The following is a 26720-nucleotide window of genomic DNA, read 5'->3' on the forward strand; positions in this document are numbered from 1 at the left end:
CTGTAGGGTTCCTTTTTGTTCTATTGATGGTGTCTTTCGCTGTACAGAAGCTTTTCAGCTTAATGTAGTCCCACTTGCTCATTTTTGCTGTTGTTTTCCTTGCCCGGGGAGATATGTTAAAGAAGAGATCACTCATGTTTATGTCTAAGAGGTTTTTGCCTATGTTTTTTTCCAAGAGTTTAATGGTTTCATGACTTACATTCAGGTCTTTGATCCATTTTGAGTTTACCTTTGTATATGGGGTTAGACAATGGTCCAGTTTCATTCTCCTACATGTAGCTGTCCAGTTTTGCCAGCACCATCTGTTGAAGAGACTGTCATTTTGCCATTGTATGTCCATGGCTCCTTTATCAAATATTAATTGACCATATATGTTTGGGTTAATTTCTGGGGTCTCTAATCTGTTCCACTGGTCTGTGGCTCTGTTCTTGTGCCAGTACCAAATTGTCTTGATTACTATGGCTTTGTAGTAGAGCTTGAAGTTGGGGAGTGAGATCCCCCCTACTTTATTCTTCTTTTTCAGGATTGCTTTGGCTATTCGGGGTCTTTGGTGTTTCCATATGAATTTTTGAATTATTTGTTCCAATTCATTGAAGAATGTTGCTGGTAATTTGAGAGGGATTGCATCAAATTTGTATATTGCTTTCGGCAGGATGGCCATTTTGACGATATTAATTCTTCCTAGCCATGAGCATGGGATGAGTTTCCATTTATTAGTGTCCCCTTTAATTTCTCTTAAGAGTGACTTGTAGTTTTCAGAGTATAAGTCTTTCACTTCCTTGGTTAGGTTTATTCCTAGGTATTTTATTCTTTTTGATGCAATGGTGAATGGAATTGTTTTCCTGATTTCTCTTTCTATTGATTCGTTGTTAGTGTATAGGAAAGCTACAGATTTCTGTGTGTTGATTTTGTATCCTGCAACTTTGCTGTATTCCGATATCAGTTCTAGTAGTTTTGGAGTGGAGTCTTTAGGGTTTTTTATGTACAGTATCATATCATCTGCAAATAGTGACAGTTTAACTTCTTCTTTACCAATCTGGATTCCTTGTATTTCTTTGTTTTGTCTGATTGCCGTGGCTAGGACCTCCAGTACTATGTTAAATAACAGTGGGGAGAGTGGGCATCCCTGTCTGGTTTCCGATCTCAGTGGAAATGCTTTCAGCTTCTCGCTGTTCAGTATAATGCTGGCTGTGGGTTTATCATATATGGCCTTTATTATGTTGAGGTACTTGCCCTCTATTCCCATTTTGCTGAGAGTTTTTATCATGAATGGATGTTGAATTTTGTCAAATGCTTTTTCAGCATCTATGGAGATGATCATGTGGTTTTTGTCTTTCTTTTTGTTGATGTGGTGGATGATGTTGATGGATTTTCGAATGTTGTACCATCCTTGCATCCCTGGGATGAACCCCACTTGGTCATGGTGTATGATCCTTTTGATATACTGTTGAATTCTGTTTGCTAATATTTTATTGAGTATTTTTGCATCTACATTCATCAGGGATATTGGTCTGTAATTTTCTTTTTTGGTGGGGTCTTTTCCTGGTTTTGGTATTAGGGTGATGTTGGCTTCATAGAATGAGTTTGGGAGTATTCCCTCTTCTTCTATTTTGTGGAACACTTTTAGGAGAATGGGTATTATGTCTTCTCTGTGTGTCTGATAAAATTCCGAGGTAAATCCGTCCGGCCCCGGGGTTTTGTTCTTGGGTAGTTTTTTGATTACTGTTTCAATTTCTTTGCTTGTAATTGGTTTGTTTAACTTTTGTGTTTCTTCCTTGGTCAGTCTTGGGAGGTTGTATTTTTCTAGGAAGTTGTCCATTTCTTCTAGGTTTTCCAGCTTGTTGGCATATAGGTTTTCATAGTAGTCTTTAATAATTCTTTGTATTTCTGTGGAGTCTGTCGTGATTTTTCCATTCTCATTTCTGATTATGTTGATTTGTGTTGACTCTCTTTTTCTCTTAATAAGTTGGGCTAGAGGCTTATCTATTTTGTTTATTTTCTCAAAGAACCAGCTCTTGGTTTCGTTGATTTTTGCTATTGTTTTATTCTTCTCAATTTTGTTTATTTCTTCTCTGATCTTTATTATGTCCCTCCTTCTGCTGACTTTAGGCCTCATTTGTTCTTCTTTTTCCAGTTTTAATAATTGTGATGTTAGACTATTCATTTGGGATTGTTCTTCCTTCTTCAAGTGTGCCTGGATTGCTATATACTTTCCTCTTAAGACTGCTTTCGCTGCATCCCACAGAAGTTGGGGCTTAGTGTTGTTGTTGTCATTTGTTTCTATATATTCCTTGATCTCTATTTTGATTTGTTCATTGATCCATTGATTATTTAGTAGCATGTTGTTGAGCCTCCATGTGTTTGTGAGCCTTTTTGTTTTCTTTGTAGAATTTATTTCTACTTTCATACCTTTGTGGTCTGAAAAATTGGTTGGTAGAATTTCAATATTGTGGAATTTACTGAGGCTCTTTTTGTGAGCTAGTATGTGGTCTATTCTGGAGAATGTTCCATGTGCACTTGAGAAGAATGTATATCCTGTTCTTTTGGATGTAGAGTTCTATAGATGTCTATTAGGTCCATCTGTTCTAGGGTGTTGTTCAGTGCCTCTGTGTCCTTACTTATTTTCTGCCCGGTGGATCTGTCCTTCGGGGTGAGTGGTGTGTTGAAGTCTCCTACAATGAATGCATTGCAGTCTGTTTCGCTCTTTAGTTCTGTTAGTATTTGCTTCACATATGCTGGTGCTCCTGTATTGGGTACATATATATTTAGAATGGTTATATCCTCTTGTTGGACTGAGCCCTTTATCATTATGTGGTGTCCTTCTTTATCTCGTTACTTTCTTTGTTTTGAAGTCTATTTTGTCTGATATTAGTACTGCAACCCCTGCTTTCTTCTCACTGTGGTTTGCCTGAAATATGTTTTTCCATCCCTTGACTTTTAGTCTATGCTTATCTTTGGGTTTAAGGTGAGTTTCTTGTAAGCAGCATATAGATGGGTCTTGCTTTTTTATCCATTCTATTACTCTATGTCTTTTGATTGGTGCATTAAGTCCATTTACATTTAGGGTGACTAGTGAGAGATATGTACTTATTGCCATTTCAGGCTTTAGATTCGTGGTTACCAAAGGTTCAAGGTTAGCTTCTTTAGTATCTTACTGCCTAACTTAGCTCGCTTATTGAGCTGTTATATACACTGTCTGGAGATTCTTTTCTTCTCTCCCTTCTTATTCCTCCTCCTCCATTCTTCATATGTTGTGTGTTTTGTTCTGTGCTCTTTTTAGGGGTGTTCCCATCTAGAGCAGTCCCTGTAGGATGCCCTGTAGAGGTGGTTTGTGGGAAGCAAATTCCCTCAGCTTTTGCTTGTCTGGGAATTGTTTAATCCCACCATCATATTTAAATGATAGTCGTGCTGGATACAGTATCCTTGGTTCAAGGCCCTTCTGTTTCATTGCATTAAGTATATCATGCCATTCTCTTCTGGCCTGTAGGGTTTCTGTTGAGAAGTCTGATGTTAGCCTGATTGGTTTTCCTTTATAGGTGACCTTTTTCTCTCTAGCTGCCTTTAAAACTCTTTCCTTGTCCTTGATCCTTGCCATTTTAATTATTATGTGTCTTGGTGTTGTCCTCCTTGGATCCTTTCTGTTGGGGGTTCTGTGTAATTCCATGGTCTGTTCGATTATTTCCTCCCCCAGTTTGGGGAAGTTTTCAGCAATTATTTCTTCAAAGACACTTTCTATCCCTTTTCCTCTTTCTTCCTCTTCTGGTATCCCTATAATACAAATGTTTTTCCTTTTGTATTGGTCACATATTTCTCTTAGTGTTGTTTCATTCCTGGAGATCCTTTTATCTCTCTCTATGTCAGCTTCTATACGTTCCTGTTCTCTGGCTTCTATTCCTTCAGTGGCCTCTTGCATCTTATCCATTCTGCTTATAAATCCTTCCAGGGATTGTTTCACTTCTGTGATCTCTTTCCTGACATCTGTGATCTCCTTCCGGACTTCATCCCACTGCTCTTGCATTTTTCTCTGCATCTCATCCCACTGCTCTTGCATTTTTCTCTGCATCTCATCCCATTGCTCTTGCATTTTTCTCTGCATCTCTGTCAGCATGTTCATGATTTTTATTTTGAATTCTTTTTCAGGAGGACTAGTTAGGTCTGTCTCCTTCTCAGGTGTTGTCTCTGTGATCTTTGTCTGCCTGTAGTTTTGCCTTTTCATGGTGATAGAGATAGTTTGCAGAGCTGGTACAAGTGACCGCTGGAAGAGCTTCCCTTCTTGTTGGTTTGTAGCCTTTTCCTGGGAGAATAGCGACCTCTAGTTGCTTGTGCTGGGCAGCTGTGCGCAGACAGGGTTTCTGCTTCCCGCCCAGTTGCTTTGGGGTTTATCTCCGCTGTTGCTGTGGGCTTGGCCTGGCTGGGGCTGTTCCTCCAAAATGGTGGAGCCCCGTTGGATGGGGAGCGGCCAGGAGGCTATTTATCTCCGTAAGGGGCCTCTGTGCTCCCTGCGGCCCAGGGGGTTAGAGTGCCCAGAGATCCCCAGATTCCCTGCCTCTGGTCTAAGTGACCTGTCCTGCCCCTTTAAGACTTCCAAAAAGCACTCTCCAAACCAAAACAACAACAGCAACAATGAGAGAGGGAACAGAAAGAAAGAAAAAAAAAAATGGAAAAAACAAGCGATTTTTTTTTTTTTTTTCCTCAGGTGCCGGTCCCAGGCACCCGCTCACTGGTCCTGCTGCCCTGTCTCCCTAGCACCAGGGTCCCTATCCTTTCAATGTTTCCAAAAAGCACCCACCCACCGGTCCCGCAGGGAAGCAACGCTCGATATTCTTTGTCCTCAGGCACTGGTCCCAGGCACCCGCTCACCAGTCCCGCCGCCCTGCCTCCCTAGCACCAGGGTCCCTGTCCCTTCAAGGCTTCCAAAAAGCACTCGCCAAAAAGAGAGAAAAAAAGGGGAAAAACACGCGATTTCTTCCGTCCTCAGGTGCCGGTCTCAGGCACCCACCCACCGGTCCCACAGGGAAAAACGCGGGATATTCTTTGTCCTCAGGTGCCGGTCCCAGGCACCCGCTCACCAGTCCCGCCGCCCTGCCTCCCTAGCACCGGGGTCCCTGTCCCTTTTAGGCTTCCAAAAAGCACTCGCAGAAAAGAGAAAAAAAAAAGGGGAAAAACGCGCGATTTCCTCTGTCCTCAAGTGCCGGTCTCAGGCACCCGCCCACCGGTCCCACAGGGAAAAACGTGGGATATTCTTTGTCCTCAGGCGCCGGTCCCAGGCACCCGCTCACCAGTCCCGCCACCCTGCCTCCCTAGCACTGGGGTCCCCGTCCCTTCAAGGCTTCCAAAAAGCGCTCGCCAAAAAGAGAAAAAAAAAAAAGGAAAAACGCGCGACCTCCTCCGTCCTCAGGCACCGGTCTCAGGCACCTGCCCGCCGGTCCCGCAGGGAGAAACGCGGGATATTCTTTGTCCTCCGGCGCCGTTCCCAGGCACCTGCTCACCGGTCCCGCCACCCTGCCTCCCCAGCAACGGGGGCCCGTCCCTCTAAGGCTTCCAAAAAGCGCTCGCCAAAAAAAAAAAAAAAAAAAAACCGCTCCGGTTTCTCTCCACCCGCCGGGAGCCAGGGGGTGGGGCGCTCGGGTCCCGCCGGGCCGGGGCTTGTATCTTACCCCCTTCGCAAGGCGCTGGTTGCTTGCAGGTGTGGATGTGGTCTGGATGTTGTCCTGTGTCCTGTGGTCTCTATTTTAGGAAGATTTTTCTTTGTTATATTTTCATAGCTCTATGTGTTTTTGGGAGGAGATTTCCACTGCTCTACTCACGCCGCCATCCTGGTTCCGCCCCTCTTCCAAATATTTTTTATAAAATCATGACCAGTGGTTTTCCCAAACAAACCATTAGAAAGGGCTAGGAAGATCTCATAGTGAACAGAAGCCTCAGGAGTTTTTCCCTGGGGAAAGACATGAATCAACTTAACCCCGGATCTACAATCTAGCCCCAAGAAAGATCCTTTTCAGGTATCTTAGGACCTTCTTCATTTCCTGAAGGATGACCCAGATCTGGATTGGAGGCTCCATAGCATCTTCTCCCAACCACAGAGGGAGCAGCACCTGATCCGAGGCTGGACCCTGTGGACCTCGATGGGCACAAGTTCAGGCAAAGTGAGGACAGCCCTGCTGGTGATATCAAAACACTGTTTGAATGCTGCATCTGATAAGGGACAAGAAGAGCTGTGAGATCTGTGCTGAGTTCCTGTATTTTGGGGCCAAAAAAGTCTGAATTTTTGCAGTTAAGTCTAACAAATCAGATCTGGCACAGAAATGGAAGTCATTCTTCATCTTGACAGCTCCTAAGACAGCGATAGTAACGCATATGACAAAAGAATGCATTGGCCCAAACAGAATGGCCAGTGCAGAACATGAAGCTTAGAGAAACAAAATGTATCACTTGATCAACACCATCTAAAAGAGAAAGTGGATCTATAGAACACAAGGAATGCAGTGAAATTATTTCATTCGGTTCTTATCAGCACATGAGTAAAATGATGCGCCCTGTGCCCCACCAAACCACTCAGCTTGGTTGTTTCTCATTTCTTGCCCACCAAGGATCTCTGGCTTTAGTTTCCCATTTTCCTTCTCACCAAAGTTGCACATACCAAAATTACTTAAGAGGATAGTTGGAAAAAAATTAATGCAATCAAATAGCTTTACTGTCCTTAAACTCACTTGCAATCTCCGAACTTCTCTTCCTCCCTCCCTCTCAATCTCTTTCTCTCTCTCACACTCATACACACACACACACACACACACACACACACACACACACACACACACACACACACGCACACTGTTCCCAGCAGATTAGAACACAGAGAAAGTCCATGACTTTCTCCACCTCCCTTATGATAAGGTAAGAGAACTAATATTTACCAAATGCCAACTATACATCAGGTATTGCATTTATATACATAATTTTAGTTAATTCTCCAATGATTATAAGGCAGGTATTATTATTTCCATTTTAAAAATGAAAAAACTTTGACTCAGAAAAGACAAGTAACTTGCCCAAGACAGTTAGTTTCTAAATGACAGAACTGGGAATGCACACCAGCTCCCTTTGGTGCCAGTCCCCAGTTCTTTCCATTATTCATTCTGCCTAAAATTCCCCCAGCTGAGCTGCTTCTTTTTCATTTTTATCCGTTTTAATGTACCCTTCATTTGCCCCATGGGGAGGTAACTAAGCTCTCACCAGCCTTTACAGTCCCTTTCAGGAGAAGGTAGAGTCAAAAGAGAGGACGGGAACTGGGCACAGAAGAGAAACCTCAGAGAGGGGAAAACCAGGGGAGAGGTGGGGGCCACTGAAGGCAGCATTTTTCCTTAAGCCACAGGGATCATTTTATTTTGCTGTAAGTGGTTTTCTAAATGAAGCTTTCCCCTGCATGATGCACAATATAGATCTTTTTCCTGATCTCAGCAACATTCTTAAGAAAAACTGATGTTGCTGGTCAGGGGTGGGGATGGCTGAGGAGGATCTGGGTGCTGTACCAGGTGCAGAGTTAAAGTGAACGCTGCCCGAAGAGGTGCTCTGTTTTCAGCTGCTTCACCGTTTTCATTAGGGGTGGATCGCTATTTACATAGGTGTTTGTGCACTACCAGTATTTTCTCCGCTGCAAACATGATAAACATAAAATTCTCAAGTGAATCTTCATCTTTTCTTTTCTACCATCTCTTTCCTGCTACAACATTCTCATGAAATTTCTGTCTTATTTAATTAAAGGTATCAAAATACAAGAGGAGAGGTAGCTGGAAGCAAATGAATTTTTGGAAATGAGGTGTCTACAGGAGAAATTTATGATGTTTCCACCAGGACTCCTGACAAAGTACAGCATGGTCAGCTGTACTATCTTATAAGTTGGTTCTAAAAGCAAAGTGCTGGAAAACACTAATTACTTATACTTAAATCACATAAGAAATTGGCCTGTCACCCAGACACATCATAAAGCAATGCTGCTAGTTTATAAAGAGAACCACTTTGCAAAGCCAGCCATTTTTGTCTCAAGCATCATGGAGTGATATTCACTCCAGTTGGCTTGAACTATCCATTTTGACCATATTTGCACATAGGATATTTAAAGAATGTCTTGGAAGGTGTCACACTTTATCAATAGATGTCATTTTCCATGCCCTTTGGGGTTCATGGGAAGGGAGAGACAAACTCACAAAGATGAATATGAATAACCATGGGAATCCAAAACCCATAGGCATGAAAAGGTGTTTTTCTATGGAAGAGGGGGGAAAAATACAACCAAAGTTATTAAAATTTAAAAGAAAAATTTAGTTCTTTGAAACAAAATAAATATAAGGGATACATGACTCCTTTCCTGTTACTATAGAATCCAAATTCTTTACATGGACAGAGAGATAAATAAGAAAGATGGCACTGGGGACGATGCTGGCTCTGAGCAAAACTATAAAATAGAGGAGGTTTGTCTTTAATATCCTCCATTCACCCTGTTCAGCAGACTCCATTCTCCCCACCTAGTGCCCTCTTATACTCTCCAGTCTTCCTTACCTCTGAAACCTTGCCTTTCAAAAGGAGCTGATGGACTTAGTCACACCAAGGCTGATCATTGATTAAGGAATATATTTCCTAGAGTCTGGCAGAGGCCTCTAGTTCCCTACCAATAGTTATTCTGCTCAACTCCTTCAAATTATGAGATCCCCAATTTTTAGCTGGGCATGTAATTTCTAGTTAAAGCCTAAAGGCTCCTTTGTAGCTAGTGAAGTACTGTGTGGGACTTGTAAAATCTCTTTTCTTAAAGTAGGAGCACACCTTGCTCCTCTTTGCTCCCTTCATATGATGCTTAAAGCGTGGATGTGGTGGCTGGAGCTCTCACAGCCTTCTTGGGCCAAAACCCATTCATGTAACCCTTGACATAACAAAGGTTGGACTCGAGTTCCTGATAATGTTGGAGCCACCATGTAAACTCTGAAGTGCCTCCGTTGGGCTTTATTTACATAAGAGAAATACATGTTTATTTGTATTTTATAAGAGTCTTTTACTCACGTGGAAACCTAACACTAATTGAGATACAATTGTATTTTAAGATTTCTCATTGGCTTAGCACAAAAGGAATTCTAATAGTGATATTTTTGCATTTCAGGATCTTCTTCCTTTTTGATGAGGGAATTCTTTTTGAGAGACAAAATTGTGAGGGCACCAAACTGACTTATTAAATATATACTTTCTCCTAAAAACCAGAGTTAAAAAAGTTGAATTGGTAAATTTTGAACCAATGGTTTTTAAGAAATTGATTCTCAAGCCTTCCTGACTTAGATTTATTACTATTTTTTTATTTTGGACAAATTTGAAGGACATATTTTGCTTCAGGAAAATAAAAAGCAATGTTTTCCTGGGAGCTTTTGAAAGAGCTAGGAGGCATCATGGCTGCCAGTTGTGAACTCACCATCTTGTGGCTCCAAAGGCTCTTTCCTACACTCTGCCCTGGGATGCTGGCGCTGCACAGCCCCCTTCGGCTTCACCCGTGGGCTCTACCTTAGACTGCTACTGCGGCGCCGCAGGAGGAATGCGAAATTGGAGGCGGAAGAGAGGGCCTCCTTTTGAAAGGGTCCCTGTCTCCTCGTGGCTCCTGTGAGCAGCACTCAGCAACACTTTCGCATCCTGGAGGAAACAGTTCTTTCCTGCAGCAGCAGCTGAAGCCAGTTTACAGTTTTTCAACACTTGAAAACCAGACTCCCTCCTCTCCCGGGCCAGACAACTTCACCAGCTGTCTCTGCTCCCTTGATCTGATGTTCAGCTCCAGAAGGCACTCCTTCTACATTTCTAAGTTTTAATAACTCAAACCACTTCCCTTTGATACTCCAGCCTTAGGAATGGTAGCTGGCACCTCCTTTGTAGTGTCACGTTTTCTTTATACCCTGCTAGACATTTAGGTAACAATAGCAACTCTAGTTAATGTCTCTTTATATTACATTCTCCCTGTTCAGGTAATGTTACAGTGTCTGTCTCCTGACTAATGTAACCAACCTCAGAATAAAACTAATAAAAATCTGTGATATTTAAGCTGTGCCTTACTTTACTATTGCCATAAATGAATTCTTTCATAGCATCTTAGAAAATAATATAATGCTATCTTAACATTCAACTCTCAACTCATTTGGACCACTGAAAACATATTTTGGTAATGTTTACACCCTCCCCATGCTTCAAGAGTAGAAAATGTTGCTCTTCCATTTATGACTGACTGAATTAAATCACATGGGGAAACATGCCATTTGAGGCAGACATGCTTTTTTCTTAATTTTAGATGACACACTTCTGCTGACTGCCCAGCCACAAGGCCACCACTGCCACAAAGGGAGTCAAAAAGTAAGACAATCCCACTCAGAGATGCAGAACACCCAGGAAGTGCTGAGGGGAGCTGGTGCAGCCATTCTGCCTGGTTCTCTGCGCTCCATTCTGTATAGCACTTGGGCCAATGGCATTCGCCACCCTCAGTAATTCGGATGCGAGTGGACAGAAGGCCAGGTGAGAGCATCTGGGAACTGGACATGATATGGTCTGGGAAGACAGAAGCAGTATCTGAAAGGTAAAAAGGAAACAGTTCAGCCTGAGGCATGTGGCCTCAAGGGAATATGGTTGCCCATATAGGCTTTTCCAGGCCGAATGTGAACAGCTAATGAAAAGTCTATTCTTCCTTATCCCTCCTCCACTGTGAAGAGTTTTACACCAAGAAGTTCCTTCACTTTCCTTCAATCTAATCGTCATTGACATAATAATCTGTGCTGTTAGGAAATCTGCGAGAACAGGAAACGGGAGAAAAGCATGCTTTATGACTCTAAGTAGAATCTTCTGCAAGGACATTTTATGCTGTTTAGGCTCATATTATCACCCTATGTGAGCTATTGTTAGACTGAGCCTGTAATTTCCATGCTATATTGAGTATCCAAATCACAGAGTACTCAGGAGTCATGAACGGCACACAGGTATGACCATGTAATTGTACTATTGACATATGGAGTGGTAGAGAACTGGTTATGGAAACCACCAGTATAATCACATTAGAGGCCTACAATATACAGAAATTCAGGATAGACCAAAAAAGTGGGGAGTCAGGTCATTGGATAATAAACAAGTCTACGCACCATATTTTCTGACATTGGAATAGTTCTGTTGCAATAAAACAGCTCTGTGCTAAGTAGCGCTTTCTCAAGACTTTAAAACAGTTCATAGTCCAAATCTAGCCCATAGATACATTGCTTTTGGCCTGCAGAGATTTAAAAGTGTTAAATAATGAAGCTGCTACTATTTTGAAATTGAGAGATATCACACAAAGTCAGAGTTTTTTGGTTTTTTTTTGCAGAAGTGGAAGATCTGGCCACACAGAGCCCACACTGCAGTGTGGGAACATCCAACATGGGCTGCTAGTGAGTAAGGGCTGGGCCTGCAGGTCTGCAGCCAGGCCTCATTCTTCCAAAGTTTCTTATCAGCCCCTTGCTTCACTAATTTACAGCTCACAACTGATCCTCAAAGGCATTTGAGTTTGTGACCATTTGTGATCTTTACTTTAGAGTTCCCTTTTCCCCCATGTTTCTCCTCAATTAAGTATTTGAAAATCGCTTCAAGGAGCACTTGTCCTCAGGAAACTGGAATCCGGTTGAGTTCTTTTCCAAGGGAGATAATTACTAAAAGCATGACATGTTTATTGGTAAAAACTCAGAAAGGAAACTTGCTAATGAAAAGAGAGTCAAACTGAAATACTCGGCCCTAAGAGCAAGGGAAATATCCAGGGGGAAGAGCCAGTGACCTGAGAAGGGATGTCCATACATTATCGGAGGGTCATAGGAAATGATGCATCTGATTCCACAGAGGAAAAAAAAAGAAGCAGCCAGTGTTTAGGTCAGCACAGGAGAGATGGTATAAGAGGAAAAAAAGAGAAAAAAGAAAAACACAAACAGGCAAGAAATATGTTTCACAGACCACCTGAATTTTTTGGAGACATTCCCATAATTATTTAGTTATCTGTCGATACAATAAGAGCTACTCTTCTGCTTAAACCAACGGTCCTTGATTTACCATTAAATGATTCCCCAGATGAAGAATGTTGGTTATCTTATTAGTCTAAAGGAAGAATCAGTCAATAAAAAAGAACCATAAACAAGTTATTAAAAACCTATTGTTGGATTTCCAAGATTTGGACTGGAAAGACTTCATAAGAGAATTATGCTTCCTAGGATTATAGAATTTGGTGTGCTTTCTCTTTCTGCCAAGCTGACCATTTTGTCAAGTACCACCTCTAAATTAATTTGAACTGAAAATGTATAAGAACAGCGCAGTAATTCCTTTTCAACCTAGCATGAGATATCTCATAGCCATCAAGTGTCTAACATTGATGTATTATGATAAAAAATAGTGGGAGAAGACTACAGATTCCCCTGTTTTAGTATTAAATTTTTAAGAAATTTCAAATACACACACACCTTATTAGCCCCACCATGTGATATGCTTACACAGTTCCCACTGTCTCCACGGCCCTGGTCTCATGGTGCTAACTCAGTGAATTATCTTTGGCACACACTTCCCGGACACAGAGCAGCAGGATCAGACACATGGCCACTGGACTAGAGCATCCAGGTGGAAACAAACACAGTGAAGAATACAGCTGCCCTTGAAGGGAGCTGCTGGGCCAGGATAGGCTGGCACATGAGAGATGGGCCTCCTTGCATCCTGGAAGAGTCTTTTTTTAACCATATCACCCACTTACTCTCCAACAGCCTCAAAGTCATGCCTTCCTGCTATCCACTTCCAGGAGGTCCATGCCTCCCAGAGCCTGGCTGATACTTAAATTGATGGTCATTACCATTCATTACAGACATCAACACCCTTTGTTAATAATGCTCTCTCTACCTGGAGCTTTTCTGAGAAAAATTCCCTGGGCAGAAAGCCAAAATGAGAGCAGAGCCCATGAGGCAGGCCGGGTCTCTGCTGCGTGTGGAGCGAGTGTGCCTCTGTTTTCTGATATGTGCTGCATGACCTCCTTGGTGGTGACCCCAGAGACTTGGGGGTTTGTGTCCAGCGACAAGCTGAAGGCATTTCCCTGAACATGGGCTTTTTGCTGGTCTCCCCTAATCTCTCATCCAACGTAGAAAATGTCATTCCATCTGGCATCCCTGAATCTCGGGAACAAAGCGCTCTCTCACAGGCCAGATGGTCTGAGCTCACTGACAGTTCAGAATGTTCTTTATGACAACCTTTCATTGCTCAGGAATCTTGCATGGGATATTCCGGGCTGGGGAAAACCACGGAAAGGACTCTCCTGGTGTCTGGGAGGAGCTTGCTCGTTCTCCTTGTCCCCAGAGCCTAAGCCAAACATGGAATGTGGTGACAGATCTTTATCTGCAAATGTCCTTAGCTTATAGCTTAACTTTTCTGTGATTTAAAATTTATGGAAGGCCTCCTTCCATCCCATGCCCAGTAGCTATCAAATAACAAGGAAGTCAGTGGGATTATCAACTGCTCATTCTGTTTTCCTTTAGTTAAAAGAAATAGGAGAAGATTTGTGTGTATTGTAAGTCATACCTACGATCAGAAAGACTGACATATGGGATTCAAGGAAATTTAAAATCAACTCTGTGAATGCTGATTTTTCCTCTTTCTTGTGTTTACCACATTCTGGGCTCTCTTTCCCTTTATTTCATTGTCTCCATTGTCTGTCTATCTTTACTTAAGTCCAGAAGGACAACCCACCATGTAAAGACAAGGGGCCATTGGGAAGGGAGCAAAGAGATGTGCGTCCTGCAGCGACCCCATGCCGATTTGCTCTGGAGGGATAAGGCAAGCTGACCAGCTCATCAGTACGAAAGAGCGGCTTCTTATGTTTGGACTCCATTATGTTCTGGAGAAAGCAGGATGAGAAGTGATGGGCCCAACCCAGTCACATGAGTCCTCAAAAGTGGAGAAACTGTCCCTGATTTGGCAAAATGGAAGGGACAACTGAAGAAAGAATGAGCCCAACTAGCCATTGCTGACTTTAGAACTGAAGGAGGAGACCATGTATCGAGGAATGTGTGTGGCCTCAAGAGGCTGGGAGAGGCAAGGAGACACAGGGCCTCCATAAACGGCTTCCAAGAAGGACTACAGCTTAGTTGACAGTTTGATTTTAGCTTCAGGGGGTCCATGTTGGATTTCTGACTTACAGAACCATAAGATAATGAATTTTTGTTTTTTAACCTGCTAATTTTATGGCATTTTGCTTCAGCAGTAGTAGGAAACTGAAACATACCAAAAGGAAGATGTTATCCACGCAGCCTTCTGAAAAGCTGTTGCTCATCTGGTTCTGTCCACACTGTGCCCCAGAATCTTACCAGTCAGCACCCAGTCACCAGCTCTAGTTCCTGCTGCAAACCCCATGGGGGGCTGGGAACTCCATCCCAGGGGTCTTGCAGAGATGCTCAGGCCGCCGTCTAGAATGAGAGTTACAGTACAACTCACTCTATAGTAACAAGCATAAATACTCACATAACATTACACAGTGGGGGCCCAATTTCTCTCTCTAGCTCTGGTGAGAACCCTCAGCCAGTGCAACAGGAAATCATCCTTTCAGATTTTGCATTCTCCTCTGTGTGACCTCTACATCTTTCCCATCCACACTTCAAGCATGTTCTTCTCCCCGTTTCTTTTTGACTATTCTTTGTTTTGGCTTCTGCATATTTACATCAGGTCAGCTTGGCAGAAAGAAAAAGCACACCAAACACTATAATTCTACAAGGAAGCATAATTCTCTTATGTGGTATTTCCAGTTCAAATATTGGAAGTTCACCAATATATTGTTAATAGGGTTATTGTAAAGATTAAAAGAAAGAAAAACACTTAGCACACAGTGGTAGGTGGTAAATATGACATCTTAACTGTTATTATATGGCTTTAATATGTGTCTTCTTCCCCATACTTTCATAAACAATCCAGCAGGCTGGATAATGCAGTGAGGAAAACAACTATAGATTTTTGAAATTATTCTCCCTTTTGCTAAAATATTCTGAGGAATTCCAAAGTTTTCATTCCCCAGCTAACTCAAACCACATTTTATTCACATTTTATTAAAAGACATTCCAACCTGAAGCCCTGAAAAGGAAAGATACTGAGAAGTTATGAGAAATAGGGGGACATTTTCTGAAATTACAAAACACATCACTTCACTCCCCTCGCCCAGTCTGAGCTGTTTGGAGGAGTGCTGAGTGCTGGGCCAAAGGCTGCCAATCCTTGACTCGCCAGTAGGCTCTGACATGGTCTGGTGTGAAAAGGTGAACCAGCCCAATCACATTCCTTTCTCAGACAGAATAATAGTTAGCAGTGGTTGCTGAAGCAGAGAGGACACTGAGAAAGAGTCGCAAAGTTGAGCAGCAGCATGAAACATGGCAAATAAATTATGCATAAGAAGACAGACTAGAGGTAAAACAGAGCTTGGGTGCAGGCTGATGTCAGGACACCCAGGTGACCGTGCCTGAAGGCTTCCACGGCTACTTGGGTACAGCGGATGTGTGGTATTCTTCAATTTTTGTCTTTTATTCTACTCAAAGAACATCTGTCCTCATGGAATGCTGTCATATTCCTCTTAGAGAATAGAAGCAGCCTTTGTCACAGTGTCACAAATAAGAATACAAAATTATATTAGGATTTATGACAGTTAATCATGTTAGGTTGAAAGAGGAACAGGTCACCTCGTGGTGGAAAGGCAGTGGTCAGGTCAGGTTTGCAGAGCCAACTGAAGACAGGCCTCTTCCTTTACCTCCCCTAACATGGGAAGAAGGGTGGGCCTCTAGTTCTGCTCAGAGTACTCTAACAATTCAAAAAGAGACTGATGAGAATGGGGCTGAAAAAGCCAATGGACACAATAACTGATTATTAACACTCTACTCAGCAGAAATGAAAAGAACTTGATTTGAGAAGCTCCTTTGACTTTCCTTTAGAATTCTGAAAATTTTATAAAAAATTACCTTTTAATCATTTTGGTGTCTGGACCAGAGAACAGAGTCTACTCAACTCCTTGGCTAGGACTTCTTCTGGAACAGGTCATTCTTGTGCTTGCTGAGGCCTGGTTGTTAGGTTGCCTTGTGTTTCCAGGCACATGTATCCTTATAATAAATGCCCCACTGTCTCAGAACACTTGGGTCTGGTAAGAAGGCCTACTTGGAAGTAGATTTATTTAATAATTACTTCAGCTCAGAACGCTGCCTCTGGCAGTACAGCCCAGAACAGATATTTCGTGACATTACTTTTGAGTTCCCATCACCATCACAACCACCCATACAGATATTTCCAAATAACCCAACCCCTCTGCCCATGAGTTGATAGGCTAATTATTACAATATGTATACTTCAATTATATACATGTTACAATTTTGTGTCACTACAAATAAAGAGAATTCCACTCTAGTCAAACAAATAGAGTCATATCTTTTATCAAAGTAAGACATCTGGAGGTAATCAGAGGCTCAACAATACCAATGCTTCAGTGAGGGTCTTGGCCTTTCCCTCATGGATGCAATTATAATACTACTATTCCTGCATTATGTCATTTTAGTGTCTTCACATAGAACAGATGCATCAACTCTAAGGTCCCCAATCCTAGAGCCTAGCAGAGCTTTCTCTAGGTGGGTTTTCCGTGATGGTGTGGTTAGCCCAGCTCCAAGGCAAACTTGGTAGTGAATCCCACCAGCCTAGGTTCATGGAACACCAATGACAGGCATCATGAGCACCCTCTTCCTTTCACGCTCCTGCCCTTTCATGCCCGGAAGTCCTATCTACAAAGGTTACTCTAAAAACACAAAAAGACAAATTTGACATACAGCTCCTAAGCTGCCTAAAAAGGTTTCCCCTTCTTCTTTATCTTGAGAACTATTTTGTTACCCCGGATCCAGGGTGGGAGAGTACAGGCGAGATGTACTTAGTCAAGTGTCCATTTGCTTTCAGTGAGCTGAGCCCATTTCGCAGTTCTTCTTCACCTTTTCTTATTCCTTGTTCTTTCCTCCCAGTTGTTTTTTAAAATTTCTATTTAAGTGTTGTAAGCTCCTTTATATTTGTTTGTTCACATCATTGTTCTACTAGCTTTCTAATTTTTCAAAGACCAGGATCTTATCATACCAGGATTATATGGAAAAAATACATAAACAGGCTGAAATATATCAAGATATTATGGAATCAATAACTGAAAATGCATAGATTTAGGATCTGTGCCTTGAATAACGTAGAACAATGATAATTTTAAGTAACAAATCTTGATCCTTTTTGATTAATTGTAAAATTCCAGTTACAAAAGTAACATTGAAATAAATGTTACATTAAAGATTATTAAATTGTTGAATCATGACCAAACTTTTTTATTTAGATAAGCAATGGATAATGTCCATTTAAATAATTTTAGCAACAACAGTATTACTGTGCTACTTATCAATAAGTTTCTCCTGGGAGTCTCTGTTGAAAACTTGATTTGGAAATTTCTTGTTACATATAAATACCCCAATAGTTAAAATAATTAAACTCCACTCAACATGGTATTTGACACTGGAAATAGCAAGCCAAAGAGGAAAATGTGGTTTTAATTTTTGTTGATCAAAATGTTATGTGTTTCATATATTAGATGGTTTACTTGGAATTGAACAGATAAAACAATCCAAGACTTAGCTTATTTTAATGTTGCATGATCATTTGGTATTTTTCAGAGGAAATGCCATGAACTGATTCAAGTAATACAAATACTAATTTCTTATTATACATTTCTGATTTTAAAATGAGACATAATGTAATTAGTTTTTCACAAGTTAAATGTATGCATTTCCATCCTCCCAGTGAATATATATACTTGCTTGGCAAGAAGGTGGAATTTTATTATATTTATTATCCCTTCAGTGAGCACCCTGCTTCCAATTCCTCCCATATAAGAACATACACACACCTCCTACTACACATCCCCTCTCCATATTTCTTCTGGGTCAAAAGAACATACTGCTAACCATGTCATAATTTTCATTTAGCAATGATGTCAGGATGTCAATCCATCTAACACTTATTTGGTAATGATATGCTGGATTGTAACCAGGTCGGATGGTGCTAATAAGGACAATTTTTGACTGAAATTGAATTCTAAGTCTTTCTCCAATTGCTTATTTCTATCTTCAATACTCGCTGCTTCTCATTTTGTTCTTCATTCATTTCACAGTAGAAATTTACAAAATAAACTTTGACAGATGGCATGGTACTTTATACAGAAAACCTTAAAGACTCCACCAAAAACTATTAGAATTAATAAATGAATCCAGTAAAGTTGCAGGATACAAAATCAGTAACAGAAATCTGTTGCATTTCTATATACAAATAATGAACTAACATAAAGAGAAAGTAAGAAAAAAATCCATTTACAATTGCATCAAAAAGCATAAAATACCTGGCAATAAATCTAACCAAGAACCTGAAAGATCTATGTTCTAAAAACTATAAGACATTGAAAGAAATTGAAGATGACACAAACAAATTGAAAGATGATCTATGCCTGTGGACAGGAAGAGTTAATATTGTTAAAATGGCTGTACTACCCAAAGCATTCTACAGATTCAATGCAATTCTTATCAAAATACCAATAGCACTTTTTACAGAGTGAGAGCAAATAAATCTAAAATTTGTATGAACCAAAGAAGATCCCAAATAGCCAAAGCGATCTTGAGGAAGAATAAAAAGGCTGGTGGTATCACACTCCTTGATTTCAAACTACACTACAAAGGTAGAGTAATCTAAACAGTATGGTACTGGCACAAAAATAGACACATAGATCAAATGGAACAGAATAGAGAGCCCAGAAATAAACCCATGCTCATATCACCAATTAACATATGACAAAGGAGGCAAGAATATACGATGGGAAAAAAGACAATCTCTTCTATAAATAGCATTGGGAAAACTGGACAACTAAAAGAGTGAAACTGGGCCGCAGGATCATACCAAGTAAAAAATAAACTTGAAGTGGATTCAAAAGCTATGTATCAGACCTGAAAGCATAAATATCCTAGAAGAAAACATAGGCAGTAAACTCTTGAACGCTGATCTTAGTAATTTTTTTGCATATGTCACCCTAGGCGAGAGAAACAAAAGTAAAAGTAAACAAATGGGACTACATCAAACTGAAAAGCTTCTGCACAGCAAATGAAACAATCAACAAAATGAAAAGGTGACCTGCTGCATGGGAGAAGATACTTGCAAATAATATATCTGATAAGGGGTTAATATCCAAAATACATAAAGAGCTCATACAATTCAACACCAAAAAATACAATCTGATTAAAAGTAGAAGATATGAATAGACATTTATCCAAAGAAGACATGCAGATGGCCAACAGACACATGAAATGATGCTCCACATCACTGATCATCAGGGAGTGCAAATCAAAGCCACAGGGAGATATCTCCTCACACCAATCAGTTCACCTGAAGGTCAAAAAGCAAGAAATAACAAGGGTTGGCAAGGATGTGCAGAAAAGGGAACCCTCGTGCATTCCTCGTGGGAGTCACTGTAGAGAACAGTATGAATGTTTCTCAAAAAAGTAAAAATAAAAATATCATACGACTCAATAATTCCACTTTCAAGAATTTACCTGAAGAAAACAAAATCACTAATTAGAAAAGACATATGGACTACTATGTTTACTGCAGCATTATTTATAGTGGCTAGGATATGGGAGCTAAGTAAGTGTCCTCTGACAGAGGAATGGATAAAGATGTAGTACATATATATATATGTGATGAAATATTACTCAGCCATAAAAAAAATGAAATCTTGCCATTTGCAACAACATAGATGAACCAAGAGAGTATTTCACTCAATGAACTAAGTCAGATAAAGACAAATACCACATGATTTCACTTCTGTGCAGACTCCAAAAAATAAAACAAGCAAAAGGGACTCATAAAAACAGAGAAAACATCGGTAGTTGCCATAGTGGATGTGGGTGGGGGGTGGGTAAGAAAGGTGCAGGAGATAAAGAGATAAAAATAAATAAATAAAATACATTAAACTTTGATCATATCTTTTCCCTTGTGGGAGGTCACACTGGGGGTGAGGTGAGGCTGAGATGGTCATGAGGATGTTTTTCTTTGCCCCAGCTCGCCAATGATGTCCTGATATAATTGGGGATTTTCCTGGAGATGTGGGGTCAGGGAGTATAGAGCAAGAGAAAAGATAATAGGCACCAACAGACTCTCTAAATATATGTAGCCTCTCTTCATTCCCCATATGATCGGCTATTAATGATTTGGCAGAAAATTAAACATCTTTTATTACTCTAGTCATCTTACATTTTCTTTCTGCTCACTTTCTCATCTCCTGTTCTTTATGCTTTTGCATCTTAATGATCTCCCTTCCCATACTCTTCTACTCCTGTTCCAGATTTACCCATTGGCTTTTGGATGACTTTTTATGACATTATATTAGTTCACCAGACACATGGCCACATCCATCAGCAATGTGGCTGGTTATTCCTTTTGGGCACTTTGCCTGCCCTCCTGAGTTTACTATCAGGCAGGTGAGTAGATGTACCTCACCGTCCATACGTTGTTTCAGTCACAGTGAGTAGAGAACCACTTCCACTCTTGGCCCCTCTAATCCATCTTTTGCAGAGCAGTCATGTTCAACTGCTTAAATTACAAAACATTTCCTAAATCGCCACAGACTAAATGTTCCAAAGTTGTTCCACTACTCTCAGTGCAAAACACGCACCCTTGACCATGAAGGCCCTTGTAACCAGGCACCTCTTTAAGTGTCTCCCTCTCTCATCTCCGTCCTGTCAGCACTGTTTATCCATGTTCATCTTTCAGTTCCTCAAACCAGCCAAATTCATTCTCATTCTAGGGTAGGTTAGGGGAGAAACTGGAAAAGGACTTTCACATGTTCTTAATATTGTGTACAATTTTCTCCCAGTTCTTTGCATAGCTTTCTCATTTCATACTTCAGGTCTCTATTTAAACATCATCAAGTCAAAGAGACCCAGCTTGACTACTCTTTTGCCAGCAATTTCTCTCTTTCTCTCAAACACACATAGAGGGACACACACATACTTGCACATACCCACACATGTGTGTACATATGCATACACATGAACACATATGCCTACATATACATATATACCACAGAGATACACATGCATACATACCATATATGCATGCACACAGGTACAACTGCCTCCACCATCCTCACAGTTATGTTCAGTGACATCACTCTTGATTTTCTTCACAGCACTTGCTGAATATATTTTTGTCTTATTTGTTTACATATGCAAGATTTGCCTCCCTCTCTTGGATGTGGACTCCAAGACATTAGGGACTTGTTTTTCTCTCTACATACTTTTACCCTCAGCACCTAACCCAATGCCAGGCACACTGTAGGTGCTAACAAAATATATTGAATGCTAAATGAACTGAGTGAGATTAGCTTGATTTTATATTAAAACTTTAAACAGAAATCAAGTTCATTATTTGAACAGAAGAATAAAAACATGAAAGGACTTTTGGAAAGGAAGGGCTAACAGCCTTTTAGATACATGTGCATCTAATTCTTCTTCAATCCTTCTTACAATACTAACTCAAGGAATTTGTATTCTAGCTTTAGGAGTGTAACTCAGCCAAAGCCAAGAGAAATGAGAATCCAGCCAATGACTAGGTACTGAACCAAGCTCTGTATCTCATGGTAAAGACTGCTTATCAACTAGTGAGCAACCAGCATCAATGGCATGGAGCTCCCCGCAAGAATGGAGCTACATAGGCACTGCCTATTTGACTCACTGGCTGCTGCCTGATTAGGTAGAAAGTTGAAGGAGAATCAGAGAATTTGGCTTTCCTAAGCTGAGTTTATTCATGTACTCTCTCTCCTGACCACATTGAGTGCAGATGACTTTCAAGGCTTAATTCTCCTTGGAAGTCATATTTCATCTGAAGGGAGCCCCAAAGTGCTGGGTGTTCAGAGGAAGAACTGGTTCAAGGCCACAAGTCTTCAAATGTCTATTATGATTTTGGAAGATATCTCACCAGAATTCCTTGAAGATTAAAACAAGGGTCAACAAACTATGGCTCACTGGCTATGTCTGGCCAACTATCCATCTGTTTTTGTAAATAAGGTTTTATTGGAACAGTCATGCTTATTCATTTCATGTATTTGTTTGTCTTTGATGACTTGACCTACAACTACAAAGTATATGGCCTGCAAGGCCTAAATTATTTACTACTTGAGTATTTATAGGAAAATTTTCATGACCCCTGAATTAAAGCATACAATCAAGACTCCATTTTATTTTGACATCCAATTATTAATCAATGTGATTAATAAAATAGCACTCAATGCAAACAGAATCCTACCAAGTTTTTCTTGCATAGAACTCCATCAGGCTTCTCTTACAATCTTCTGTGAAAAAGGTGCTTGCCTGCCTTGCACCCTGGATATTCTATTTGCCGCTTGTCATCACTTTTAACATATTAACAACGTGCCTGCTTGATATTCTCCTTTCCTGCTGCCCCAAGTATAGTTCACACCTAGTGCCATTCTTGCATGCTGTGACTTGTAGAAGATACTTCTAGGTTTCTAAGACTCTCAGGAAACACTATGGCTCCCTCAGAAAGGAATTGTTCTGGAATTGTTCATATTGTTCCTCATTTAGAAATTTTTTTAGAATTGCATATAGTCTTGAAAATGTTTCATTCATCAGTTTGGAAAAATTATTTAAAGTAATTTCACCTATTCATTTAAATTATATAGACACACAGAAGAAACAGCTATCTTGAAGTCCAGTTTGCAAACAAATTTCTCTTAGAAATAATATATAAGATTCAAATTTTAAAACAAGCTAAAAAATGCAACTGACAGAAATGATAGTTGACATTCTCAGTCTCAAAAGAAATGGATATTTAATTAGCAAACTTGGAGAGTCTGAGGAAATGTTTTTCCTTAGTAAACATTTGAGTGCTGATAATTTTCTGTCAATTTGCAGGAATGCATGAAGACATTTAATTTAATGCTTATTTTACCACATATTGATTTTTTCTCTGTAATTGTGAGAAATACATTGTTAAATAGGCACTAGAATAGATATTCTAGTTTCCTTGCAGAAATTATGAAACAAGAAATATTCTCCTTCCCTCTTTCCTTGTCTAGAATAGTGTCTGGAATGTAGCAGAAACTCCATAAATTATTGAATGAATAAATGAATGAACATAAATTAAGTTCAAATCACACTGTGTACAAGTGGGTTTGAAAAATATATCTCTTTTACTGGGATTATCACTTGAATAAATTTATAACTGTATACTTTTGGCATTTGTTTATTACAGAATCATTTAAAATCCAATTACTGCCAAGGGAAAAATTTGGACAACATGCAAGGAAGAATGCCCAGCATAATTTAAACTATTGTGCATGGTTCCACTGGCAAGTAGTCATGGAAGGACTCAACTTGCGTATTTGCTTTTAATATTTGCCTCATTACTTATAAGCCAAGATGAGCTGGCTTATCAAAAATTAATGGTGCCAATAAAGATAGATAACTAGATTCAGGAAGCAGAACAGAGTCCAGAAATATATGGTTGGTTCACATATGCGGTCTATTCATTTTTGATAAAAATGCAAAGACAATTAAGTGGAGGCAGGAATATTTTAAACAAATAGTGGAGTCATTATTTTAAAATGGTGAAATAATCATTTCCCTTGGATATGTATAGAGGAAAAATGTATATTAACTCTATGCTTATCACACATAAAAATGGACTCAAGGCGGATCACAGAACTGAATATAAAACTATATAAAATATATAAATATAAAAACTATAAAGTTTCTAGAAGAAAGCATAGTAAAATGTCTTTATGACCCAGATATTTACACAGGTTTTCAGACAAAGCACAAAGAGCATGAAACTTAAGACTTAAGAAAAAAATTTTTCTTCAAATAAATGAGATACCTCTGCTCTTTAAAAAACACCATTAAAATTAAAAGGCAAGCATACATTGGAAGGAAATGTTTGCAAGACATATATTTGGAAAGGATTTATAATATGTATATGAATACATATACTATGTCATATAACAAGCAATTCTGTTTTTCAAAATGGGCAAAACTTTGAATAGATTATTCACAGAAGAAAATATAAATAGTCGATAAGTTCATGAAATACAATTCAACATCATCATTTGTTGGTCATTAGAAAAATACAAATTAAAACCACAGAGATACCACTATACACATATTAGAGTAGCTAAAACTAAAAAGATTGCTCATACCAACTGTTAGTGCAGATATGGAAAAACTGGAACTCCCATACATGCCTGGGGTTAGTGAAATGTTACAACTACTCTGGATTATCATTTGGCAGTTTCTCATAAAGGTAAACCTACACCTACCCAATGACATGAGCATTCTGTCCCTAAGTAATTACCTAGGAGAAGCGAAAACATGTCCACAGAAAGACATATACAAAAGCTTATAGCAGCTTTTATTCTTAATAGTGAAACACTGGAAACAAGATAAATACATATCAACAGATTAGTGGATAAATAAGTTATGGTATATTCATACACAAGGATGCTGCTCCACAATAAAGATGAAGAAACTGCTGATACATACAACATGTACCACTCTCTAAAATATTATGCTGAATAAAAGAAATCAGATACAGAAGAGTATATACTGGATTATTCCTTATATGGAACTCTAGAACAGGCAAAGTTAATCATCTGTAAATAACAGTAATAAGATCAGTGATTGTTTGCTGGGTAGATGGATGGGTGGAGAATGGACTACAAAAGTTAATAGATACGTTCTTATGTTGATATTATTGGTGGTTACGTGGATGTAATCATTTGTCAAAACTTATCAAATTGTACTGAAAATGGGTGCATGTATAGATGCAGTAAAGATGATACAAAAAAGAAAAAAGCATCCAAAATGGGCAAAAATGTGAACACTTAACAAAAGAGAGACACATATTCCCAAAAAGTTCATGTAAAAATGCTCAATTTCATTGGTCATCAGGGAACTGTAAATTAACACCATGGTGACATATCATTTCATACCCATTATAAAGTTAAACATACATCTTACCTTATCATGCATCAATTTCAATCTTAGGTCTGAAACCAAGATAAACGAAAATGTATGTCCACAAAAACACTTGGGCAAGAATGTTTATAGCAAGCTTAGTTATAGGATACCCAAACTGGAAACAAATCGAATACCAATCAATAGAATAGCTAAACAAATGTGAAATAATGCAATACTCAGCTGTAAGTAGAACTGAACTAGCGATACACACAGCAACATGGAAGAATTTCAGAAACATTCTGCTGAGCCAAATAAGTCAGACCAGAATATATACTATATGACGCTATTCTCATAAAGTTCATGAACATTATGAAGAATGATGACAATTTCTCTCTGGTGACAGAAATCAGAACAGTGGCTGTCTATCAAAGAATGATTGACTGGAAGGGATATGGGAAAACTTTTTATGCAATAGAAATGTCCTATGTCTTAAGGTGATTGGTCAAATGGTTATATGTACTTACAAAACTCATTGATTTTAGGAGTTTAAGAACTTAAGATCAGTAACATTTCACTCCATGTAAATTTTATCTCAGTTAATAAAAAAAACTCCCAAGTCAATTGAGTAACTATAGCCTTTATCACTCCTTTTACCTTCAATGATAATTTGATAATAAACACATAATTCCAGATTAATGTTAAAAATAATTCGCATCTACTTTTCTTTGAAGAAAATTATCTTTAAAATCATCCCTGCAAGTGGAAATTGATTATTAGACTACTAGACTCTTTAATACATAGTGCACATTGTCACCAGCATTATCCAATGAAGTAAGATGATATTTGTTATTTTGTTTAGCAGCACTTGAGTTTTTCTTCTTAATGACTTTTTCTTTGGATTTTGTTTCTATAGCAAGGAAATATTTACTACATACTGGTGAGAAGGAAGTAGAAGAGATCCAGATTACCTATAATAAGCAGCCATCATTAGTTGAAAGGTAAGATTTGAGACCTATAAACTATCAGACAAAAGAGAAAGGGCGTACCTCACTCACCTGGTAACCCTGGTTCGTTATCTTCCTATTTTGGCCTCTGTCATAGCCTGCTGGCCCCCTCACGGAGGAGGCTGGTGGAAACAGGAGCTGAAGAGCTGAGAGCTCCACAACTCACATCTCCTCTTGCAGGAGTCTGGAGAGGATGTGAGGCTTCCTGGAGCAGGAACCCCAGCCTTTGTTGCCTGGATGTATCCTGGCAACCTGTCAACAAAAGGGACAAGACTGAGTTCTCTAGTAACCAGTGGGAAAAATCCAAAACAAGGGGTGAAGGAACTCAGAAACCAACAACAAAATAGGTATGGACCTCGGCTTTCTTTGAAAGTGACCCCAGTGACTTTACCAATGGACTAGGCATCAAATAAGGGAAGGCGGACAAATTTAAGTCACGAGGCTCTTTTTAGCAATGGAATGAGGTAGGAATCACTTTTTTTTCTAAGGAAGAAAAAGAAACAAACTTTACTGTCTTGTTGATCTTTTCTAGGTCTTTATTATCTACAAAGGAGAGTTGGGCTCTTCTAAAAGAAGATGGTTATTCTCCATGGTTCTTAAAGGATGGTCTAGGCTTTAGTCGAAAATGCAAGAAAACACAAGACAT

At 39.6% G+C, this 26720-nt stretch overlaps 1 protein-coding gene across 3 annotated transcripts in view; it reads right to left on the reverse strand.

Annotated features, from left to right (window-relative positions):
- LOC108390290 (zinc finger protein 475) overlaps positions 1-26264 on the reverse strand; it is a 62651-nt gene extending 36387 nt beyond the window's left edge. For 2 of the 3 annotated variants that reach the window (XR_012124861.1, XM_037005258.2), the window contains exon 1: positions 26126-26264. The gene's annotated coding sequence lies outside the window, so the exon portion shown is untranslated. The remainder of the gene's footprint in view (positions 1-26125) is intronic. The other variant, XM_073221255.1, reaches the window with a different exon arrangement.
- Between the last annotated feature and the right edge of the window lie 456 nt (positions 26265-26720).

This window comes from Manis javanica, chromosome 14 (assembly GCF_040802235.1).
Source record: "Manis javanica isolate MJ-LG chromosome 14, MJ_LKY, whole genome shotgun sequence".
NCBI lineage: Eukaryota > Metazoa > Chordata > Mammalia > Pholidota > Manidae > Manis > Manis javanica.